At 50.4% G+C, this 8,844-nt stretch overlaps 1 protein-coding gene across 1 annotated transcript in view; it reads right to left on the reverse strand.

The window, feature by feature from the left end:
* Positions 1-8,838, reverse strand: part of CERS4 (ceramide synthase 4) — a 24,768-nt gene extending 15,930 nt beyond the window's left edge. Inside the window, exon 1 of the mRNA XM_006762676.2 lies at positions 8,703-8,838. The gene's annotated coding sequence lies outside the window, so the exon portion shown is untranslated. The remainder of the gene's footprint in view (positions 1-8,702) is intronic.
* Positions 8,839-8,844: the final 6 nt, after the last annotated feature.

Here is an 8,844-nt window from a genome sequence, read left to right on the forward strand (position 1 = left end):
GGGTCCCTGACTCTGTATTGTTCAAGGGTCACCATCACTTCCTAAGTTTCCTTGTGCCCCTTCAGAGCCTCCCTCTTGCCCTTCCAGTGAAAATTGGAAGGAACTTTGACGTCCAACATTGGGGAATCAGGAGCCTCAGCATTCCACACGATGAAATATTAGGTATGCGTTTAAAAGAGGGAAGACACATGGATGTACCTTGAGGACATTATGAACCTTGAGGACAATAAGCCAATCACGAAACGACAAATACTACAGGACACCATACAGGAGGTCCTTAGGGGAGTCAAAGCAATGGGAAGTTATTGTTTAATGTGATAAGAGTTTCAGTTTTGCAAGATGAAAAAGTTGTGGAGATAGGTTGCATAACAATGTGAACATCTCAACAATACTGAACTGTGCACTTAGACATGGCCAAAATGGTCAATTTTTGTTATATGTATTTTACCACAATTAAAAACATTTTGTAATTTAAAAAAATTATCAAGGGAGGGGAGAAGAAGAGGACAAGCTATGTTCACTGACTTGGGAGGATCATCGAACTAAAAAAATAAAAGCAGAGACACACTGATGGTCTGACACGTAGATTATGAAACGGACAACCACCAAGACTTCTGCTTCTGGTAACAGTGGAGTTAGCCACATCAGGCCAGTCCTCTTAGAGATGACAAATGCTAGAGTAAATATTAAAAAACAACCATAGCAAGTCCTCAAACAATGTCATTTCAGTATAATGTTGATGAAATGCTGTAGGAACTTAACTCTGTTTACATCAATTAGGCTTTGGTAAATTGGCTTTGGTATTTGTCATTTCACTTAAAGTCACAGAACCGATCAATGTTAAGTGAGGACTTACTGTACCCGAATGCTCTGGTGCTGCAATGTCCAATGTGGGAGCCACTAGCCTTAATATGTGACTATTTACATTTCAATTAATTAAAATTAAAAATTAAATATAATTTAAAATTCAGTTCCTCAGTTGCACCAGAAACATGTCTACTCCACGGGCAGTGCAAACAGGGAACATTCTCCTCGGGCACACAGTCCTCCTGCGCAGCACTGCTCGAGAGTGACCCATTAATGGAGAAGGTGGATGGGAGTCCACACCTGGAACCAGGGAACAGTATGCGATGAGTTTCCCATTTTTTATTGTTATTTACTGGAAATAGAAACTGGCTTGAAAAATGAGAAGACAGAGCCCACAGAGACCATGACAGCTCAACAATAGATGGACTATGTAAAAAAAAATGAGACAAAAAAAAAAAAAGCAGCTCCAGGTTCTATACAAAAACTGTAAAACCTGAACCATACATGTACCGGGCAGACTCCAACCAGCCCAACTGAGGCTAAAAAGAAAGGGTGAAATTTCACCTGTCACCACCGTGTCAAAACAGACTTTGGAGCTTGAAACCAGATAGGTTAATTGCCTGATAAAATTAAAAAAAAAAAAAATCAATGGTCTTCAGAGGAACAACAGAATCCAGAGTCTCAGCAACGTATCTTTCACAATGTCCAAATACAATCCAAAATCCTTGCCACATGAAGAAACAGGAAAACATGACCCATACTCAAGAAAGAAGAAAATCAACGGGGACTGACCCTGAGGTAACCCAGATGTTGTAATGAGCAAATAAGGACTTTGAAGCAGCTATTATACTTAGTATAGTCAAGGATGTGAAGAAAAATGACCTCCTAATGAATGAACAAATAAGACACCTCAGCAGAGAAGCAGAAACTATAAAAATGAACCAATAGAAATTCTAAAACTGAAAAATACAATATTTGAAATAAAGTTGTGTGTGGGCTTTTAGCTCTGTCACACTCAAGTCACCCTCACCCACTGAACATGCTTTCTTTCTCCTGAGGCTTCTTGGCCAAGATCCCACCTTCCACCCCAGGCCCCTCCACACCCCCGGGACACTCAGCTACTCATCAAGTCCTGCAATTGTACCCATATCCCTAGTTACTGTGAGGAATTCCCTGCTCTGCTGAGGCCTCATCTCGCCATCACAATCATTGTGGCCTCTGCCCAGCTCTCCCTGCCTAGGGTTTTGCCTCGGCCACCACCCTCCATCAGCATCCATGCCATCCTTCTACCATGCATATCAGACCCTCCTCAGCTTTAAACCCTGTAAGTGCTCCCACCGACCTGGCTTTATGCACTCAGGCACATCTTTAGGCCTTTGCATGAATGAATGTAGTTCTTCTAGTTGCCAAAGTCGTCATTCTGAATTTTGAAACTGTTGCCTTTTTTACACCACAAAATTCACATGACTCTATAGGAGTACTTAGATTGGTGGAGTAGTATGGGTCCCCATCTCCCCCACCAATAATGCCCTCCCTTTCTGCCTGCCAAATCCCTCTGGTTCTTCAAGAATGTTCTACACACTTCTTCCAGGAAGCCTGCCAGATGCCCTCACACTGGGCTAGGGGCCCTTACCGTGGCTTCTCCTACCACCTTTCTCAGAAATTTTGGGGCAACTCTGTCTCTTCCCCAGTAGCCTGGTGATGGGGCCTGACCTCTCCATGTCCTCAGCACCTGACACAGCACCTGACACAGGACCACCAAAGACTGAAAGAAAAAAGGCTAAGCTGAGACGCTGATTGGTTGCAGACATCTGGACCTCGGAAAGCAACTTAGCTCGTCTCAATCCTCCCCACTTCTCCCATCCCTGCCCCACCTGTGTGATTACACACCCACCAATCTCCTTCCAAAGGCTCACTTTTCCCCCCTAATTCCATTTGTTTTTAGAGAGAGTGGAGAGGGAGAGGGGAGAGAAACGTTGATGTGAAAGACACATTGATTGGTTGCCTCCCACACACTCTGACTGGGGTAGGGGGTTGAACCCACAACCCAGGCATGTGCCCTTGACCGGAAATTGAACCTGCAACCCTTTGGTCCATGGCCTGATGCTCTAACTACTGAGCACATCAGCCAGGGCCTCAAAGGCTCACTTTTTTCTTCAAGTACATTCATTTTCAGATTGTCCCCCACGCGCTAAGAGAAAGCCAGCTGTAGTGTCATGTGCAGACAGTGGGCATAAAACATAGTGAAAACAAGATGACATTCATTCCTGGCCAAATTCTGAAGGTCCTGAGGCATCGTTTTTATACCTATTTCTAAAATGTCAATTGAGTCCTGGATGAATATGGCTGACCCAGGTGAACAGTTACAGCCCTTCTGTCTCAGTGCAGACATCACTGCAAGCATCCCTCTTATTGCATCAATACTCTTCCTGTAACCCTGGAGGATGTTCTGGAAACCCTGAACCCTCAGAGCCAGCTTTAAATCCTGGAACAACTCAGGCCGCAGGGGAGAGGTCTTCCTCTGTGCTACTGAGAGAGGCTCTTAGATCCAATACACACATACTACTCCACCAATTTGAATACTTCTATAGAGTCATGTGAATTTTGTGGTATGAAAAAGGGCAAGTTTCAAAATTCAGAATGGCTACTTTGGCAATGAGAAGAACTACATTAAGGAGGCATGTGCGTGAGCAACCTGACCCCTCCTCCAAGAACCACCATATAATCTTGCAGTCCAGAGGCGCTTAGCGCCTGAGAAAACCTGGCACGCCACAGCGGAGGGGAAACTGGACTTGATCATCAGAAACAAGCTATCTCACATCCTAAAGGGTCATGGCATTTGTCCTGGAAAATGGTCTATGAAACGTTTCCTTTGTATCCAAAAGCAAAAGATAAACAATCTATGAAGAGAAAACAACAACATATATATGACCTCCTCAGAGAGGCTCAGACTACCTAAAGTAACCCCCCCTACTCTCAACACATGTCTTGAAAATCCTAGGACTATGTGGGAATGTATTAAGTGTCCTCTCCCTGGTCTGACTTGCCCCCAGCTTTTTCCAATCTCCAGTCAGGCCCCCAGAAAGCTACAGCAGGTGTCCAGTGCCAGGAGTTTCTGTAGTGTGTATTTTGCAGATGGGGAAACTGAGACACAGGCTGGAAAGTGGAAAGCTGGGATTTGAATCTAAGCCCACCTGTCTCCAGAGCCTGACACCCTACGCACCCTCCCCCGAGTCGCTCCCCTTCCAAGCCAAGCCTCTCAGGAGGTACCCAGGATGCCTGTCATCCTTTCACAAACATTTATTGGGTGCGGACTGTGTGCCAGGTGCTGGCTATATACTGGGGGGCCAGCAGGGTACTGACTACCACAGGATTCCCACCACATCCAGAACCTCAGCTCTATGAGGATGGGAGTGGAGATGGCAAACAACATATATTTTATTAATTTGTTTCATGATGTCAGGTAGTAGAGAGAAAAATAAGGAAGGAAAAAGGACCAGGAGTTGATCAGTAAGGGCTGCAATTTTAAACAGGAAGGCCGCTCTGACAAGATATTTGAACGAAAGAGGCGAGGAAGGAAGCCACGGGGACAGAACATTCTAGGCAGCTAGAACAGCTTGTGCAAAGGCCCTGAGTGATGGGGCTGGAACAGAGGAGAGAAGGGGAAGAGGCGAGGTGAGGGTAGGGAAGTGACAGCCAATATCTAACCAATATCTCAGATGGAGAAATGAGACTCAGAGGCGGACATCTCGAGAGCTTGTCCTGCCTGCTCTCTCCTGTCACTCAAGCTCCCTGTACCCTGCCATCTCAATAGTTTAGCCTGACCTCCTTGCCCCAACTGTGGTCCTATGGCACCTGCCAGGATCACTGCCATGGCTGAGCCAGGACCCGAGGGAGCTGCTCTTAGGTGCACCCATCCCCATTTTGGAGGGTGATGGGGTGGTGGAGGGAATAGTCCCAACCATGGTGTGTCTTGGCTCCGATTAAGGTTCCAGGGTCCATGTGTCCAAAGCCTCTGAAGCCAGAGGGGTTTGGGGAATATCTGGGTGAGGGGTGGGAGTGTGGAGGGTCACCAGGCCCAGATGACCAGGCCTTTCATAGGGTCTGTGTGTGAGTGTGGGTTGAGGGGGGAGGGGTGTCCTTTCCTCAACCTGGAAAGGGAGTGACCATGGGCTTGGTCTGAAGGCGCAGTCAGACCCCTGCCTGCCATCCTTGTGTCCCTGAGGGCTCCTATCACCTTTTTGAGAGCATCCTACCTTAACACCCAGCTCTGAGCCCTGTACAACCCGCCTGGCCTGCAGGCCAGCCACCAGTGCCGGCGCCCCAGCCCCCCACATCCCCCATCATTACCCTCCCCTGGCTACTTTCCTCCACTCCCTCTAGCCCCGCCAGGGTCTCCCAGGTCAGCTGAGGCCCACAAGTGCAGGGAGAAGGGGGTGGGCTTCCCTCTGGTCAGTCCCCTCAGCCTTCAGGGTTCCAGGACTTCAGAGCAGAATGACCAGTGCACACAAGGGGCAAAGTACCGAAGCAATACCCCCTCCCTGCAAACCGCAAAGCAGTCCTGGAGCAAGGACACTCCAGGGTCTGCTGTTGCACCCGAGAGCCTGTCTCTTCATCTGCTCCACTCTCCCCCTTGCTCACTCTGCTCCGGCCACACCAGCCCCCTCACTACCTCTAACATGCCAGGCCTGGTCCTGCCTCAGAACCTCTGAACATGCTGGTCCCTCTGCCTGAATGCTCTTCCTTCAGATGCCCACCCATTCCCAATCTGACTGGCTCCTTCTCATCCTTCAGGTCTCTTATCACCTTCCTGCTTCTGTCCTCCCAGAACATCAGTTCCTTGGGAGGGGGGAGATTTTACTTTGTTCACTACTACTCTCCACTGTCTCCCAGTGCAGGGACTTTCGAAGTATAGGCTGAATGAAGGTGGAAGGGAGATAAAGCCAGGCATGGCTGGCAGGGGACCCGTACTCAGATACACATACTAGGACTTGGGCCAAAATATGGTTTTGAAAGCCCAGGAGGGCGGGGAGAAAGCCAAACTCCTGCTGGTTCAGTGTGGGGAACTGGTGCGAGGGCATCATATAACAAGGGTATAAAATCAAGATAGGGAGGAGCAAGGCCTCCTCTTTGCCACTGCGGTCAGAGACAGATTGGGTCTGAGGTGCAGATTCAGGTGCAGCTTCAGGGGTGGCAATAAAAGGCCCATTCTGAAAGGCTTGCGGGGGAGGGGGGGTGTAGAAAAGGCAAACAAGGGAGTAAGACCCTGCCAAGGGAGGGATTAGAAGCAGGGGATTGAGAAACATGGCTTCGTCCTTTAAAAAAAATTTTTTTTAGTGATTTCAGAGAGAGGAAGGGAGAGAGAGAAACAGCAATGATGAAATCACTAATCGGCTGCCTCCCACACGCCCCCACTGGATCCAGCCAGAAAACCCGGTAGGTGCCCTAAAGGGGAATCCAACTGTGACCTCCTACTCAATGCTAACCACTGAGCCACACCGGCGGGCTTGTTCTCCTTTCTGAAGCCCTTGCTCCTTCGGCTTTATTTTTTAAATATATTTTTATTGATTTCAGAGAAGAAGGGAGAGGGAGAGAGATAGAAACATCAATGATGAGAGAGAATCATTGATTGGCTGCCTGCTGAAGGCCCCTACTGGGGATCGAGCCCACACCCCGGGCATGTGCCCACAGGCTGACGCTCTATCCACTGAGCCAAACCAGAGAGGGCTCCTTTGGCTTCTGACTTGTCACCCACTCCTGGTTTCCTTCTGCCCTCTCTCCAAACTCCACCCCCCACCCAAGGTGGGTATGTGTCCAAAGCTCCAGGCTTGCTTCTCCAAAGCCTGCCCTGCACCCAGCCGCACCTCACCTCCACCTGGACCTCCAGTAGCACCACAGAAACAGACTGCTAACTTGTACCTGAACCTGCTTCCCACGCAGCAGCTTCTGCATCCTATCCAACTGCAAATCTGCCCTGGACCCACCCACTTACTTCTCACACAGCCAGGCTTCCACCTGGTCCAGCTCCATCATGATCTGGACCAGCGCAGCGTGCCTGCCTCCATGCTGGCTCCTGCAGGCAGCAACTCCCATGTACCCTGCAGTTCCTCCCCTCCACATCTTAGCTCACTGGTCTCTGCCCATTAACTCTTCTTTTTTTCTCTCTCTCTTCCCATTAACTCTTAATCATCCTTACTAATGAGTCCAACAGCCACCTCCTCCAAGAAGTCTTTCCTGACCCCTCCCCAGGCTGAATCAGCTCACTCCTCCGGTCCCCTACCCCCAGGCATTCTATTTTATCAGATGCTTATGGCCTATGAGCTGGACAATGTGCTCACCTCTGAAGTGATGATGATTATTATTCCCATTTTGCAAGGAAGAAACTGAAGCACAAAGGAAGTGAAGTCACTAGCCTGAGGGCATTGACCTCAAACTGGCAGGACCTGGTCTGTGGCAACTTCCAGACAACCACAGCAGGAAAGGGGACAGCCTGCAGTGCCTGGATAAGAGAGAACCTTGCCTCGCCACCCCCATGCCTGCTTTCCTGTGGGTGTCCCAGGGGTAGTGGGAGGTGGGAGGAGTGAACCAAGGCCTGCTCCCCCACCCCCCCACCCCCACCAACTACAGTCATCCTAGCGGCTCCTGTGCCAGTGTTCACTCCATGCCAAGGCACTGGGCCAACTAAACACTTTGCATGCCTGACTCAATCTGCAAATGGCCCTGGGTCTGGAGATGGGTGCAGTTACGAACTCCCATTCCCATTTCTCAGAACAAGTAATGGAGGCTCATAGGGCTGTGAATTCCCACTGGCACTGGAGTCTTCCCCATCTCACCCTAGTCATGAGGCTGCCACTGGGATGGCCAAGCCCTTTCCTAACCAAGGCTTCCTTTGACCTCCGACACTCCCGGGGATAGGAACTGCTGACCCATTTTGCAGATGGGCAAACTGAAGCTCAGAAACTTTCCCTGGGGCCAAAAGGCCAGTTCAAGGACCAAGGCTCCCAGCTTATTTTCACTGCCTCTTCCCTCTCCTCTAAGATGTCTTTGCTGGGAGCTAGGAGGGCAGGCAAGGAAGGTCCTGAGAGCATCCTCCCTGCGGTCCGGCCAGGCCTGTGGGACCCAGGTGTGCTGAGTGAGGCTTAGGCACTCACTGGTTTATTCACAGCAGCTGCTCTTGGAAGGGGACTGAGTTGAGATGGGGATGCGAGGAGCTTCAAAGACAGCCCCATCCTCCAGAATTTCTAACTCAGATGGCCCCATGCAACAGATCCAGGCCGCCTCCATGGGGCCAGCTGGGGCTCCCCCATCAGGTGGCATTCTCATAGGTTTTGCAAATCAGCCTTGGCCAAAACAGGCCCCTCCTCCACCCGCCACACACGTTTTTCCCTCAGTTTCCCTATCCCAGCCATGAAAGGCCCCTCCACACTCCCAGCTGCCGAAGCCAGCAATCTCCTCTGGGCACTTTCCCTCATGCCCCACTTCTGAGCAGGGAGGAGATAATGATGTTCTGACAAAATTAACCCCCAATTCACCTAGTTTCCACCACCCCTGCCAGTCCGGCCGCAAGCAGCAGCCTCCTCCCCTCTGTTCTGCCCACAGCAGCTGCTGGATCTTCTTAAGACACCGCACCCACTTTGTTCTAAGCCTTCTGGGGACCTCACAGGCTTGAAAATGGAAACCACACACTCCTGCCACCCATCTTCGAGGCCCGGGCCAACCTCTCTCACTTCCAATCCCCACGCTTCGGCCACGCTGGCTCTGTTCCGCTCTGCAGACACACCAGGCTGGGCCCTACCTCAGAATCTTAACGTTTCCTGGGCCTAAAAACCCCTCGTGGCTGGTTACGCCGGCCCGGACGGTACCTGCTCCGAGAAGCCCTCCCTGACTCGACTTACCCCATCGCCCTGATGCGTAGTCTTCCCCGCACTCAGCAGGGGCTAGAACGGTCGGTTTCTGTTTACGCGGCTCCTAGCAGCCTCTGCGGCCCCGGCTGCACCCCCAACTCGGGCACGTCGGGGGCACCCGGGAGTCGCTCCG

Source organism: Myotis davidii, unplaced genomic scaffold (genome assembly GCF_000327345.1).
Source record: "Myotis davidii unplaced genomic scaffold, ASM32734v1 scaffold479, whole genome shotgun sequence".
NCBI classification, from domain to species: Eukaryota; Metazoa; Chordata; class Mammalia; order Chiroptera; family Vespertilionidae; genus Myotis; species Myotis davidii.